Genomic DNA, 16,847 nt, shown 5'->3' on the forward strand with positions numbered 1-16,847 from the left:
AAATAAAATAAAACTACTGATACCAGCAACCTTTGCTCTTAATTTCTCTTGATAGGAAAGTCTTTTCCAGAGCTAGTTTCACGGTTCTTTCCGTGACCAAAGGCAGTGTACCACACCGCTGCTTTCCAGCGCTCCTAAGAAGTGGAAATGGCTGTAACAAGCCCAAGGCCACAAGGCTGATAAAATGTGAGTGTCTCACCCGTGGTCTCGCATGTGTTTGAYTCTTATTGCTTATCCTGTCATCTGAAGATGGTGCTACCTGTCTGCAGTTACTGGTAATTGCTTGGATRCCTGAACCAAGGCTAGGACATTAGCTGCTCTATAAAACACGAAGGACAAGTCATTTTCTTCTCCTTGGGGCACTTTGAACACTGAAGAGGTGTTCTCGGTGAACTGCAAAAACTATTGCATTCAGCAYTGTACTCCCTTAGCAACCTAACCAAAATATAACCAAAATCTGTTATAAGAGAGTGCATTTTTTTAGTGTGAAACAACATTCTTTTCCTGCCTTTAGTAACAAAAGCTGTAATGGTCCCTCCACATTCCTTTCACCAGCATGCCAATTATTTATTTATATTTGGAAAGCCAAGTAATTCTGTTCATTTATTAAAATCATACAGCCTCAGGTATGAACATGTTCYGAGATTTCAAATGAGCAGTCAGTCTGATAGTCGCAAAATATCAAATATGTTAAGGATGCCTTTAATTCCTCTGTTAAAGAAAAACAAAAAATAAAACAAAACAAAACTCTCTTCTCCAGCAGGCTGCTTGTGGTGTTTCTTTTCTCTCAGGTACTTCGTTCAGCGTTAGTGATAATTAAGTAATGTATCCATGCTTATGTGAGTGTCGGGGGAGAGGGGAAGGAGAGAGATCATTTCCAGATTTCAAAACTGAGTAAAAAAAATGATATTAGTAATAATACTAGTAATAATCTGTTTGTTTGTTTCCTGTCTAGGGTATKATCTAAAATCTGTTAAATCTCTCTCTGTTTATTCAGGGAGAAACATTACATCATTTGCAGTTGTCTCCAAGTGGGAGAAAAAAAAATAAAAAGAGGCTGTTATTCAAAGGCAGCCATTCGAATACCCCTGTGTTAGACTTACCAGACTCCCTTTCTTTTAAACTGTTCCCACATACATATCTACATAGCACAATTGAGGAAAGGCTCTTAAAAAAAGAAAACGATTCCTAATCTAGATTTTTACTCTGCGGATCTAGCTTCTAGAGTCGAGGAGCTATCGTGCCTAAAGTTATACAAGAGAAATAAATTGTTTCTGTGGGCTGTGACAGTGTCATATTTACGGCGGCGTATCACTTTACTGCTCCTGCTGACGGCCCACCTGTCTCCGCTGCTCTGAATCAACACTTCGGGACTCGGCACCTCCTGTTAGCCAGGAAGAAGTGCTCCTCAAGGCAGGAAAGAGGCAGCTAGCCAAAACCAGCGTTTACAGCCAGCTAAYGAATGCAGACATTAAAACAAACAAACAGCAACAACCAAACTTTGGAAACGATTTCTGGAAAAGCAATTAAATCTTGTGATAAAGGGTAAAAGATGGGGTTAGAATATATGCAGGTAGTACAAAATAAAGCTGAAAGGGAAGAAAGGAGCACAGAGGAGGGCTGCTGGAAAGGACTGTCATTTTACACTACACCACATTATTTCTGTTATTATATACTGGATGGGGTATGGTCCCATTCCCACCCCACGCTGGCCCTACACTGATGCTGTTAGTCCTAATTTAGATTGCACTGAATGAAAAACAATCCTTTAACTCTGAATTTCATTCTGGACATCAGATGGAACATTGAAAAGACAATTTGTTTCTTGTAAGAAATGTTTATGCAGTAGCTTTTGAGGTTCATAACTTCCAAGATTGTCACTTCCTCCTGTAAAAGTGATACTTTTAGATGAAACACAAACAAACAAACAAACAAAACAAAACAAAACAAAACAAAACAAAACAAAAAAAAGAGCCACTATTTCTTTAGCTTCTAGAGATGTTTCTAAAGAAAGATTTGATTCAGTCCAGATGTATGGCCCAGCATATTGATTTTGAAGAAGGTGGCTTTTGATTTCAGCAGGAGTTTGCATGAGTTATCAGTGCACTACAGAATTCTGAACAGTACTTGAGGGGAGAAAGAAAGTGTTTGTACGGCGCTCAGCCCAGCGGGAGCTGAGCGACATTCACTCTCACGCTGATCGGAAGTATTTTGCTTGACTCCCAGCTCCTGCTGAGCCAGGACTCGGCGGGAGCTAGCAGCCGTTGTCTGTGCAGGGAAAGGGATTCCAGCTCTTGCTGGGTTTGAAGCTTCTGTTGAACGCCAGCTAAGATCTTTCATCTTCGAGCGATGAGGACACCTACATCTTGATGAGTTCTGCACTCTGTGGGGCTTGTGAGTTGGAGCCTGTAGATTCACACCTGACTGGTGGCTGCCAAGGTCTTTCAGGACTTGTTGAGTTTGGGAGTCGGAAGCCAGAGGTCTAGCAAGGATTCAGCTACAGCAATATTATCGCTGATTTGCTGCTGATATGCAAATTCAGTAATTTACCCCCAAAAGTGGCGCTGTGTTTATTCTCTGAAAAATTGCACACCATCATATACTGCCTCACCATAGGCACCTTTACTGACTGTAAAAAAAGCAATAAGAAATGAAAAATAATTGAAGTGAAGAAATAAGAAAGGATTTAATGGGCTTGATCCTAAATGCTACTGTTTACTTCTCTGCCTACACCTATGTTGTACAACAGTGCCTTAGGACAGCATCGTGTGAGTGTSCAAATTAGAGTGTGTTTAGGCACCAATCTCATCAGCAAAATCGCAAGCACTAGGCTTGCCTTGAGCAACACTACTGGCAGTCATAGCTCAGACCAGTGCATGAACTCAAATAACTTACCCAACTCTTAAACTACTAGTTGTGACAGAATGAGGGAGGAGCTCATACATATGAGCTGAGAGGACATTTCCTACCCGAGCAGCATACTGCTGTTATGCTGAACTGTTTTACTTCAGTCTGCTTACACTAGTTTTATGCAGCATAGAGATTCCTTGGTGGTAGCTGTCCTATAAAGACAGCTTTCCCATGCAAAGACACCTCTTTTTGAATGAAAAAGAAATTTGGTTTTTGTACTCTATTTTCAGCTATTATAAGTTATTACTATTATATTASTTACTATTACTTATGATTACTTACAATGTTTTATAATCAATTTCAGTGTTCTGCAGCGCTGAAGGTGAAGCTGRTTGTTTGTGGATAAACCGTTTCTAACCACAGAAGTCAGCTTTTTCCTGACTGTAACTGAGTATGACATTGTAAAAACAACATTAGAATACTCTGGGCTTCCAGTGGTCAAGAGGCCATTGAAAATACCCCAAACCTGATTATTAACTACTTTTAAGACCTTCTTTGCTTCTATAAAAGATGGATACATTTACACTGATTCTTAAGCTTTTTTTTTTTTTTTTTTTTTTTTTTTTTTAATACTATTACAGGTATATAAAGAGCTTTAGCATTTAGAGAATCAGGCTTAGTTTTATGTATGATACAATGTGACTATCTCAAGCCTTGACTTACTCTGCAAAACTAACRGAGCCTAAATCTTTACCTGGGTCCTAAAAAGGGTTAAAAGGATCTGAAAGATAAAAAGGAACAAATTTCATCATGGCCAATTTTCATCATGGTAGAAAAGAACACTGACATTTTTCAAGGCTCTGCATTAGGCCTGAAGTCTAGAGTGAAGTAGCAAAATCTGCAGAGCATGTAAAGCTCTTACAAGCCCATAAAGATCTTTGAGAAATATCAGTAGGATTCAAACAAGTTGAGTGTACAATTGCATTGCGGTGYCTGGTTGGTAAATATAATGGAATGAACATTGGGAAGAAAATCACGACAAAAAAAATATGACTATACCTACTAGATTCCAARAAAGCTATAGTCATTCAGAAAATGTCTCAGGCATCATTATAAACATGTACAGCTGTAGCAAAAATGTCCCCATCTCTCAACAGGGCACAGAAGCACTGCAACACAGTGGCAGGCAGCAGAGTTATGGGGCTTCTGTGATGGTTCCCAAGTGCAAAATCCCCCAAAGCAGGAAGAAGCCTCAAGTTGAATTTCTCAGTTCTGCATCTGTTTTGTACTGGCACAGTGATACAGAATTTGCTCTTTATGATAGAAGARAAAAATACTGCACAAAGTTTATGACTGAGCTTGGAATACTGACTTGCTCACGTCAGCGTGCATTTGCCAGTCCATTTACCTCCCTCCCTCTCAGATTCAAAGCTGCTACAGTCATACTAAATGCATTGCCACTGCCTTTAAAAAAAATGATGGCAGCAAGCGTTAGACCTAATAATTCTGACAGCTAGCTATTCTAAATGCGCATCGAATGCAACTTGCAATTTGTGAGGAGGACCATGGGTAGGGTAGACAGGAGGAAGGTGAAAAAAAGGTACATAGTGAAGAATCTGAAACAGAGCCAACATGACATTTGAAACAGGGGTCAGTAGATCAGTGACTGCTGAAGCTTTCCTACAGAACAGAGCTGAATCATTCTGCCTCCCCATATACATAGATGATATAACAGCAGCCAACACGTTTCAAAAAAGAATCATTTCAGGTAGGTCCACCTACATGGCTCTGATCACACACCTCATTTCTGCATGCAAATCCTGTATTGCGTTACTGTTGCCAACCAGCTGCTCAATGGACCATTCAGGGAAACAAAAAATCAGAAAAGAAACCATCTAGTTAGCRCAGCTTCTAAACAGCATGAAATGCTTTTGGCTTTGTTGGAGATAGTTGCAGTGTCCAAGASTGTATCTAGGGTGCATTCCAGTTTCCTCATAAAAATCATCAGCATCAGATTCACGGACATCCTTTGGTGGTGATCTTTTGGTTTACTTGAGAATACTTGGCAAAGCTTTATGAACTCAGTGAGACTTTTGAAAAATAGATTCCGTGTCCTACCACATGCAAGCGGTGAATAGATTGATTTCCATTTTAATGATGTGATTTGTGTTGTTTGCTTGCCATTGGAAGTGTTGCAAAGAGGAGAGACTTCTGTGAGACAAGAGGAAGATAAAACAGCTTTGTAAATGAGAAGCTGAAAGCATTGCCTATGTACTGRCCATGGCTGTGTGATGTTTTACTCTGGGATTCCTCTTCATGGATTTTGATGTTTCACAATATGACATCTTGGTAATACATTGCAGATGCATTATTAAAGGCCCTGTGCAGCCTCTGATATGCCTTTGCTCACATTAAACTCTGCAGGCCTCCGGCAAAGCTTTACAAAGCTGGAGGCTTGCATTTCACATGTGATCTCAAATCTGATTAAAGAATACAATCATAGCAACTCCTGGCATCAAATAAAGAGAGAAAACTTTAAATTTAGTTTGAGTGACTTCTTGCTTGGAACTACATTAAAAACAACTCACTCTGACCACTGCAGTTCTGAGTTAGTAAGCAACTTGGTATGCCAGCCAGTAAGACTCAGTTCTCCAGAATCAATATTGCACTTATTGAGTAATTACAGTACTTGCCTGGGAAGATGRACAATGTGATATTTGTTCAGGGGCTGATGGGTGATAATGGTACTCAATAAAAGACGATAATTGAAAACAAAATGATCTTAATACAATGGACTGGCACGATAGAAAGGCTGTGGTCTTTAAATCAGAACATACTTTATCTTCTTRGTTATCAAAACATTAGCTTAAAAATAACAACCAGCAGCAAGATGTTTAGAGGGTAATATTCCACTTGCACCTCTTTGTTAGCCTTGGATTGTCAATAAAGGCTCTTTAAATGCTAATCCTCTCRAAAAAACATTTTCTCATTCAAGGTGTTCTTACAGGCTATTACCAATAAGAAATAAGAGGAACCATCTGCATTTCCTTTGAAAGCTAAGAAAGTTAAACTTTGGTAATTCACTCTTTGACTTGTGTCATTTGTAGCCGGTGCTAGTTTCGTGGTTATTAGTACATGAAGCATAGAGTGGCCTCTCATTCCTCATCCCTCCACCACCACATATACACAGTGCAGACTTTGTCTTGTGCCTCCTGATGAAATTKCTGCAAGTTCATTAGCAAGGGGTGGATAAAACATCATATCTAAATGTTCAAATATTGTAGAAATACTTAATATCATAGACTGTGGTAGTACAGTCATAAACCATTCTCTTCAAGAGGAGGAGAAGCTCACTTAAAAACACCAGAATAGGAGGGAGATGATTTGTCAGAAGCCATTCTTTCGCTCCGTGTTATCTCCTACTCTGTACTAAAACTCTCGGTGCAAGTGCTAATTCTGTGAATGCAATGGCATAGAGCTGGACAACGTGCTCAGCCAGAGGGAAAGTCCTCTCTGAAAGGCTGATGGTCAAGGATCCAAAGAGGAGGGACTTGTGGATCCAGTCGCTCCGGTGCATTTCAGAATCAAAATATTCAGGTTTCAGATGTAAAATCTTGAAAATTAGGTCAAATAGTTCATTTTTTGTTTTCAGTGAAACCTGACACTTTTCATGRGGAGAAGTAAATAATTCTTAGGCAGCATGTAACTTCTGCTAAAGCTCTCATTAACATTGATTTTCTGCGCCAAGTTGATGATATATATTTTTTATTTTTTATTTTTAACTGTTGCATCATATTTCTTAAATTTCTTAAATGTTGGATGACCTTAAGCCTTACTGGAGCATTACTCAGTATTTAGTGCTTGAAAAAGGCTGACTGAAGCATTGGCCAAAGTAGGCCTAGTTAGCAAATGTGAATGATACCTGAACCGCTTACCTAGGCAGACATTGCAAGACACCAACACGAGGATGATGGGAGATGTCAGATGTGTGACTTATCAAGATGGGAAAAATAGAAACGTTGCTTGAAGTGCAGATTACCCAGATTAATCTGCAACAAGAATATCAAGAATAGGATGCCCATAAAAAACAAAAATATAAAGAAGATATGTAATATATTTATTTGTCATGTTCATATTTTGTTATGGCATAGAAAGGAATATTTCATTAGAATGAGATAATCTTTAGCTTTTTGCATTGTGAGCACCAAAAGAAAACGTTTTGCTATCTCATCTCTAAAATTTAAACAGAGATGCACAGATAAGAAGCATTCTCTCTGATGAAACACAGTTTTTTCCAAGGATGATGGTTTCCTATGTTAATTACCTAACCGAAATATAAATCTTTATCTAAATCTGAAGAGTACTCAAGTAATCTGGAAGCAGCACGCACTGTAAGCAGTATCCCAAGTTATAGAAGAACTACCACTGTGCTAAATTATCTAGAAATGATCTTTGTAAGTTCCATTTCTAAGGGTCAGGCTTTTACTGCCCAGTAATTCTGTTAGTTTGTGCTTTCATACAGAATAACAGTGACCTCTAGGGATCAAATTTAGTGTGATAGATCAAGCTTTAGACACGTAACTACACATTTAATATTACATGTGGCAATAGAAAGAGTATGTATGAAAATTCTAAGTGAAATTTCTCACATCTTCTGGCCTGTTGAATATTTATGATCTGATCATGAATTAAATTCTTACAGGTACACTATTAAGCACATTCAACACAAGTTTTATTCAGTTTCGCTATCCTATTAACCTAACCGTTATTAATGGTGGAGAGCTTTAATTTCTGACTCATTTGTATCCTGACAGATTCTACTAATGATTTGATAAATTACAGGTGTGGATAAAATTATACTTCATAGCTCTATAGCTGTGCTATATATAGRTGAGTGTGTGTATACATTTATATATATGTGTGTGTATTTATACATATACATGTATACATATATACACACACATATATATTTATTTTTGCTGCTTTTTTCAGTTTAGGGCCACTTTACTGACAAACTTTGTTTACTGAGATGAGATTCTTGGGAAAAGATAGAAGCTTYCTCCCTACAGGCTATTCTCTGAGCTGTGGATTAAGCTTTGCTTTGATTTATAAAAATAGTAAGAATATTCAGGACGGTTTCTTGATTTTGGTTAGCCTAATGGTTTAGTTAGCTGCAGAATTAAAGAACCACATTCTGCAGTTACTATCCAAATTTTCAGCACAGTGTTAACCCYCATGAAGAAAATCACAGAATTGTTGAACCTGTTGCACAGTAAACAGTTCGTACGAACAGTCTGTAGTTCAAGCCAGGATTTGGAGAAGTAATGAACATTAAGGTTAAATTAGTCATTCTGCGTGCCAGACAGACAAGGAAGTTACAGGTCCTAGTGTTTGTGTGGTAGCGTGGCTAAGCATTGCCTTGCACACATTCCAGCTGAGTCCCAGCTCATCGGTGCTAAGACAAGAGACGGTTGAGGACTTCTAAAAGACAGTAAATCACAAKCTGTGATTTATCAAGAATGTATTTGGTGAAAAGGGCATGTTTCTAAGCAGCACAGGCAACTGAATAGGGCATGGATTCTACCTAAAAAGGGGGTAAAGGTCTGGGGACAGGCTGAGTTGCTGTTCTGCTGCAGGAGGGAGAGAAAAAGGAGTTAGCTGGAACACAGCAGAAGAGGTCTCCAGAGTGGGGAAGAGGTGCTCCGGAGTGGTGAACRGGCTTGGGTTGGTGATCTCCGCAAATCCCCATCCCAGCCAGCAACAAATTCTAGCACGGGCAAGGTAGGCAGCTGGATCCTGGCCRGTTTTCTGCTGCTTCCTTATTGCTCTAGGCAGGTATGTACCTTGCCTTTCTCAAGAAGATCAACAAGAAAGCCGGCTATAGTCTTTGACTGTCCACCCATCCTTTAAGGCCTGGGGTTGGCATAAATTAAAAGCCCAGGAATGCCTGTAACTTGTGCTGTAACTAGAAGGCAGCAGCTGACTCCCGGAGGCTATTCACGTGCTAAGCATAGAGGGGAAAAAGCTCCTCAGCCCATCCCTATCCTTATCTGCCTTATGCCTTTCACATGCTGAAGGCAGTTTGCTTTAAAAGGATAATCTAGGATCRAAGTATACAGCGTCTGAGGTCTCCCTCTGCTAGACAAAACTCAGCTAAAAGGTGAGCTGTCCTTTCTGCCACCTTGTTTTTGAGCAAATACTACTTCCCTGTTCCTCCCTCCAGGAAGCTAAAGTCAGTCATCTGRCCATACATCCTAAAACTCATTAGACACTCATTGCTTAGGATAAAATGAAGCRTAACATTGTATGCACAAGGCTATGGAAGCAAACAGATAAACAGAGGGYTCCCAAACTTTTAGACTATTATTTCACCCAATCCACAGTAACATGTTAAAATATTTTTATTATAACTATAGCAAGTGGACAGCTGATGATAGTTAGACCAGCAAACACTAGAGCTGTGCTAGCTTTTTTGTATCAAAACCAGCTAAAAAATTGATGGACAAAATGGAAAGGAACTGGAATAGTTTGCTTCTAACAGAAACAAGTATTTTCTTGTTTTGTTACTATTACTGATCTTRTTGAAGTAAATTTGTGGTCCATGTGGAATTAATCAAAAAATTTCATTTTAATGAAATACACTTGCATTTTTTAAAAGCTCGTTGAAATCGGAAGGAAAGGTGCATTAATATGGTTCTTTCACTGGCTAGAAGGAACTGGATGTGAGAARCAACCTTTGGCCTGAGGGAAACCAAACTCGATCTATGAGAGCTTTCTCATTACCTTCCTCTAACTTATTGTAGATTGAAATATTCATGGTCACTCCATACAAAATCTGCAGCCAAAAGTAACCACAAGATTTTATAGCCTCACATTCAGGACAGTTTTACTTGCAAGTTTGGGGCACGTGGGTTTTATCTCCTCTCCCAATAACTTCATAGAATATTAACCAATAGGACCATCTCTTGAAAAGTTGGCAGTACGAATCAAAGTCCTTTTAGGAAGAAGAGGAAAAAGAATCTGAATGTTTTACCTTTTGGGTAAGAGCCCTGGCCTTAGGCTTGTTGCATGAAAGATGAACTGGCTCTTAGTTTTTGGACTGAGCTTTGTTGTCCCTGCCTTCCAGGTGGTATTTTTCAGTTGAGACTATTCAGTGGGATTGTATCAAGATACAAATAATTTCAAGTTGCTGAAAATTGCTTTCCTCACTCAGTAAACTATTCGCCAAAATAATGTTGTTAATGTTAACTTTACCAGTTAATCTATCTTCTCATGAGTTCTGGGATTTCAGTCTCTCAGTCTCATGCATCTGTTTTCAGCTGTACAGTAACTTGTAGAAAATAGTTTCTRCTAATTTATAAGCAAAATAAATCAGAACATACAGCTCACTTAAATTTTGTGTATATCATCATATAGATATATATGCATACAGTATATACATCTTCCAGGACGATCTCCACAGAAGAGTAAAATTCAGAAAAGGATACATAYGAATATCGCACAGTTTATTATCAGTAGTATGACTTTTATTAAGTTAATAATGTCAGCAATTGTTCAAAACAGAATTAATCATTTTACATTACACTGATTTGATTGTCTCTAATAACAAAATAGTATACTTCTGTGGGCTTTTTGTCTGAAGCTTCAATATTAAAAAAAAATAAATCAAAGCTGTTTTGACAGATGAACAACACAATTTTGTAACAGGATGGAAAATTTTAAAAACTGAATAGCTGATAAAAGATGAGTTGAACCAGGGAGGATTGATGTTATAGCTGAAGGCAGCATTAGAGATTAGGTACTCATTTGACTTTTCAGAAGGCCTGGTGACTCATTCCACATAAATGAAGTTTGTGATATGTAATGAAAAGCTTTCTATCTTCACTGCAAGCAAATTAGCAGGTATTTTGTGGTAAGAATGTTAATGTTATCTCACATTTGTTTCAGAGCAGGAACACATTAACAGAGTAGATTTGAAAGGAATTTCACTTTTTAACATCAGGTGCTGAAGGTATTAAAACAAGGTCACCTCTATGAAGTAATGAGTGAAAATTAGGTTATAAACATGCAGTGCCTAAAAATATATTCAGCCCATTTCACAATGAAATGTAATGTTTCTTTACTGAAAATGATACTCTTGAGTCCAAAGCTGAATATGCAAAGTTAAATAATGCAATAAACAGAGTTTGGTGAGGGATAAGCATTTCAGGGGCCAAAGTCATTTTACTCCATTAAGACAGAAAACCAAGCAGGCTGCTTTACAGCTTTACTGTTATACATTATAAAGCAATGGACTATTGGAAGACATTACACTTTTTTTTTCAGGAAGGTAGTTAGAATAAAYCAGAAAAGAGATATATCCGAGGAAGAAAGAATACGAATAATCGTTATTCAATATTATATAATTGATAAAAATAGCGATCAGGATAGAAAAAAAGAAAAATTCTTTCAGAAAAAGTAAAGAGAAATTTAAAACAAAAGATACTAGAAAATGCTGCAGATATGAGAGACACAGAAAATCAGTATACATCAAAAAGAAGGCAAACCATATAGAGAAATAAAAAATATTACCTTGTTTTCTATTTGAAAGCAAGACACAAATAAAATAAAGCTGTACATTTTTTAATACTGGAATAAAGGCAAAAAATGGGCCAAAGAGGTTACTGGTTATTAAATTAACAATATTTTTTTAAGGAGGACTGTATCGGTTTATGGCTGGCTTGTGATGTAGGCAGGATAAAGTGTTACTGTGAGAGAATAAAATAAAATTCTACCTGTAGAGATAACAAAATGGGGATTATTTAGGGAGAAAGACTGAACATGAAGAAATGATAGCTAGATAGGAAGACACAGATAGGGAGAGAGATAGAAAACTGATATTCAAAGCAACTACGAAGGTAGATTAAAAAGCACAACTGATGATAAAAGTGGCCTTGCACCCTTGGAGATAGGACTTACTCTGATGATGGCTTGTGGTAACAGTGAAGGTAGCATATTGCTAGACACAAGACAAGTCTCTTTGTCGTCCCTCCTTGTTTATGAAAGGGCCATAAGGATCAGAGGCTTCCCTGGATTATTTAATTCATTTTAAAAATAAGTGTCTTCTACATCATTCTTTTGAAATATTTTTATAAAAACTTTGAAAGCTTYGTAAAACGAAATCAAGACTCCTCATTCAATGAGTCAGTGACTCAYATCTTCACTCCTCCTAGCCAGGGCAAGTCCGGCTGAGGATGGAGAGAGCTATAGACTGTGAATTTTTATATTGTCTATCCAAGTCTCCTTCATCAAAACRTTTTTATCTCATCTTTGCAATTTGGCAGGTGCTCTGGTAGACGTGTTGGGACAYGTTGAACTGGAGTGACTTTTCCTGTTAATTTCAACGTTGTTTCAAAAAGTGCTATTTTAAGACRCAATATTTTAATATTAATTTAATATTATTTTTCTCTAAAAAATAGATCCTACCCTTGAAACATTTTATAACAGCTTTAAATGCATACAAATAAAATCTCAAGAAACCTAATAGTACTTGTCTACCGTACAGGCAAAATAAAGTCTGTTCAGTTACTGTTTCTAAAATGCTTTGAGGTCTTTTGATGAAGTGCTTATTATTTCTTGAGCATGCCCTTACAATAAAATACTGTGCTCTAAAACTTCTGCTGAGGTATGAAACCAACAAAGCCACAGGTTACATCAATGAAAGATCTGCCCAAGAATATTTAATGCTCTTATTTCATATTAAAACCAGCTCAAGAAGTATTAAAAAGAATACTGGTAAATAACCCAAAKAACCTAAATAAATAAAAAGCATAGTGTTAATATTTTTAAAAGAGAAAGTCATGGCAGGAGGTTTAAAAAAAAAAGTAAAGAAGAAAGCATTATTTTGCATCACTCTGCTAGATAAAACTTTTCAATCAAGATTAAATTAACAGAGGAAGAATCTGGAGGAAAAGCTGTGTGATCACTGCTTCCGAGTGAACACTGAGTACATCCAAGTATGTGAAACAAGYGGGCATGGAAATAGGAGGAGGTTTAATACATACTTCCATAGATTCAGAACATGCAGAAGATATTCTTGAACACAGGTTAAAAGCCAAGCTGATGTCATTATTTGAAATACGACTTCTGCTTTCCAACTTAACATTACTTGTGGTCACTATTTTTAAAGCAAAGCTAAAACGTAAATCCCTGTCAGAGAGATTGCATTTAGCACTAGGAAAACCATACTCTAAGATAAATTAAAAGCAAATAGGGATGAGGGAAAGGAATTTTTATTAATATGCTGTAAGTATTCCAAAATAAACACATGAGATCTGCCTGGAATTGCACAAATAAAATTGCAGTTGAAGTTGCAGTTGAAATTCCATTGAAATGCAGATCTTTTGAAATTGGAAATTAAATATGCCTTCTTTCTCACGCTGAAAAAAAAATGGAATGGGGAAAAATTGATAAAAGAAATAGAAGACAAGGCACCGTACCAGTGCAGATGCACAGAATTTGTACTTTACTGTACAACAGCCTGAATGAGCTTTTGCACAGGGTTATGAATCTCATATTCACAGTGAAGAATGTACGGAAATGTTTCACGATAACGCAATATCACCTACTGGTGTGACTGTGCTGTCCAGTTCAGACTTACATGCACAGTTGAAGTCTCCGAAGTTGCTCTACAGGTAACGCTAGCTCCTGCAGACAGCTCTGAGTTTTGTGGCTGTGCAGGTCTCCCTGGTGAGGGTGGCCTGTGCCGGGCARGTAACAGACATGGAACAAAAGCTCCAAGGACTCCAAGCCAGCTCAAGCTTCTCAACAGTGGAAACAAAATTTAAGGACATCCTTRGAGTGGCAAAATTTACTGTTGTGGTCACGACAAAGTTGTTTCCATGCAGAAGAAGGGGAGAGGATGGCCTGAAATATGGGCTTCAGTATCAGAGGATTATCAGAAGGTATTTATATAGTAGAGMCTGAGTAGAGACACCCTGTAGTCTCTGGAACACATAACTATCTCCCTCTCAGCCACAAGATATGTGTTGAGAGCATTGGTAGAGAAAGGTCTACAAGTCTTATCTGAGATTTTTGAGCACAGGAAAGAAGCATAACTTTCCAGTTTTCAAATAAAGTTCAATCTTTCATTCATGAGGATTTCCTACTTCATACTCAGTAGGCTTGGTATCTATTTCTGAGCTAGTTCTCATATATTATGTAAAGTGATATTACTTAGAAGCAAAGTTAGATGTTTTAGGTTATCTATGGCCATAATTAAATTTGCACATTTGTTATTAATAGACTGATAAGACTTTTCAATGACTATAATTTTCTCTTCAAATTTAGGAATGTACGAGGCAAAAAGTTCAAGCTTTTTGTCAATTGATCTAGTGATTTGATACCTGCCAGCACTGCTGGGAGGAAATTGCAAAATAAATCATTTGTGACTCTTCCTTGATATTAACTCTTCTATGGCAGATATGTGCTTTGCTTGCTTCATAAATGGCAGTAAAAACTCCTATKTAGTGGGGAATTAAAGGGATGATCAGAGTTTACATTTCCAGATCTTAATTTGGTAAGTAAATGCTGTCTTTTCTCCATCTATTCACTATTTACTTGGAAATGTCTAGTCTTCAGAAGCTGATTCATCATATTTTATGCATCATATTGTTTAAAAGATGCAATTGTTCAGAAAAASTGTGCGTGATCACTTTGACATGCGAACATGAATGATTCTTATTGATAAAAGGAAACTGTATGCTTTCACTCTGGAAATGCACTTAAATACCTAATCGAAAATGTCCCGGTAAATATTACGCTTCCTTCTTCTATGAAGACAACTTATAATTTGAAATTTCTTTATTTATTTTATATGACTATTTTTAATACAGTTATCTTATTATTCAAAATTTTCAAGGGGTTTATTTCATAGTTTTGTCATAGTTTTTTAAGGAAGAGTATTAAACATTAATGGGAATTCCAGCAAAGTTTTGCTGATGCGGTTATTTTTCATGGAGCTGTGTTAAGTTTTTTGGTCGGTAAAATCACCTGCTGGTAACATACATCAGCCCCTCACGGAACCCGATTTCACTGTAATCAACCCAATTCCCTTAGTTCAATAAAGCAGGCTCTAATGCCCATGGGTACCAACCCTTCCTGCCTCTCAGCACTGCAGCGGACAGCTGAAGGAGCTCAGTATTTCGGAAGAGATTCTTATCTCATCTGCTGCATCTGGTCCTTGAGCAGTGCTTGAACTACAGCTGAGCTTAGTAGTGCCTTGTTTGTTCACACACTGTGCATTACCCAGTCCTAACCAACGCCTTTGTAAAGTACTTTGTGAGAATATAAAAGATATCATAAAAGATCAGCTTTATTCATTTTTAACATTCTTTAGCTATCTATTCAGTGAGAACTATCAGTGCTGTTTTTGCTCATTAACGATAAATGTGTATGTTAGCAATTAAGCTATCATACTCAAAACTCATTCTAATAGCTAGGTTTTTGTGTTTTCTCAAGTACTCAAAAGAATATTTACTGTGGTAAGTTGCCAGAACAAATACTTAACCTGAACACTGTTGGAAGCTTCAAAGGCAAGCAGCTCAATGCCTTCTGCTTGTGACTCCTGTCAGGTTCATATTGATGTGCTGTGCATCCAACATGTTCCAAACCCTTTYGACTCTGCATAAACAGATGGACATCATAGGCACAGCGTGTCCTACATATCTATGCACGATAGTAGAATTTTTCTGTCACATATGGTGACCATTTGCCCTGCGTTCTCAGATGTCAGGCTGCTGGATACCGTGGTAGAGTCACTACCTGACAAGAGAGGTTTCTAATCACAAATTATGAGCCAAGTGCCTAGTTTGCTTTCATGCCAGCAGAATGGGAGAGTCTGGTGGTCTGCGTATTCTTCTGAGGAGTAGCATAGAATTTTAGATCAAAGTTTCTGGTTCCATATAATCCTTTATGGCATCATACAAATGTGTCTTTTGAGTAAGTACATAAATACAATATGAGGAGTAAGAAATTAAAATATTTGTGCTAGAGATCTAATTCCATTATTCTTAATCATGGTTAATGGTACAGTACTATATGAGTTGTTTCCATGGCTTTTACTGACAAAATCAGAATAACTCTTGKTTTTGCTTCTTGCTTAGTTCAAATTTTCCATACCTTTTGAGAAAATAAAAATCAGTTCATGGGTTTTTTTATGCCAAGAGGCTACAGAGAATGATACTGAGAAGAAAGAGAGAGAAAAACATGTTTAGATCTTAAGTAAATCGTGTGGATATTTAGGATGCTTCTATAATAAATCTGATTTCTGTTATTGGCACTTAATTCTCCTTGCACAATAGAGACAAACATTAAAACATAAATAAACACTGTGTCCTACACCCTCAGGCATGACAATAACACCGGGCTAYTTTGGCTTTGCTCCAGCTTTGCTTTTTTTTCCCCTGTGTTGGGGGGAATCCCCAGCTGTTCATCTGAATGAGTAGAGTTAAGCAAGTACAGCCCTAGAAACTGGCTTTCAAGCCTCCCATGCATTTCTGCAAGTGACTTCCAGGTGGGGGCTTTATCAGGTTGTAAATATTTATATGTAGGTGATATTATCATCATCATCATTTTTTCTTCTATGGTGCTATGAGTGATTGGTTTATTATAAATGATTTAAATGAGATTTCCTGTCTGAAGAGTTCGGAGTCTAAGTTAGAACTTACCATAGATTCCACTGAATACAGCAGTTAATAGGTAGCAGACAGCAACAACAACAACAAAAAAACTTTCATTTTCACTCCAGATATACATTTGTATTAAAAAAATGAAAAAGTCACCRAATCGCTTGTATTTACTATCAGAGATGAAGTAGATGCCCACAAAACTGAAAGATACTTGTAAAAGCACACTCTTTTTTTAATTTCAGAATTGCTATATTTAAATAATTTGTCAAAATAGACAAATGAATACCTTCATGAATGCAGGTATACTTAGATTCCCCTACTATATAGTGA

Source organism: Rhea americana, unplaced genomic scaffold (assembly GCF_003343005.1).
Source record: "Rhea americana isolate MKP2758 unplaced genomic scaffold, rheAme1 scaffold_18, whole genome shotgun sequence".
NCBI lineage: Eukaryota > Metazoa > Chordata > Aves > Rheiformes > Rheidae > Rhea > Rhea americana.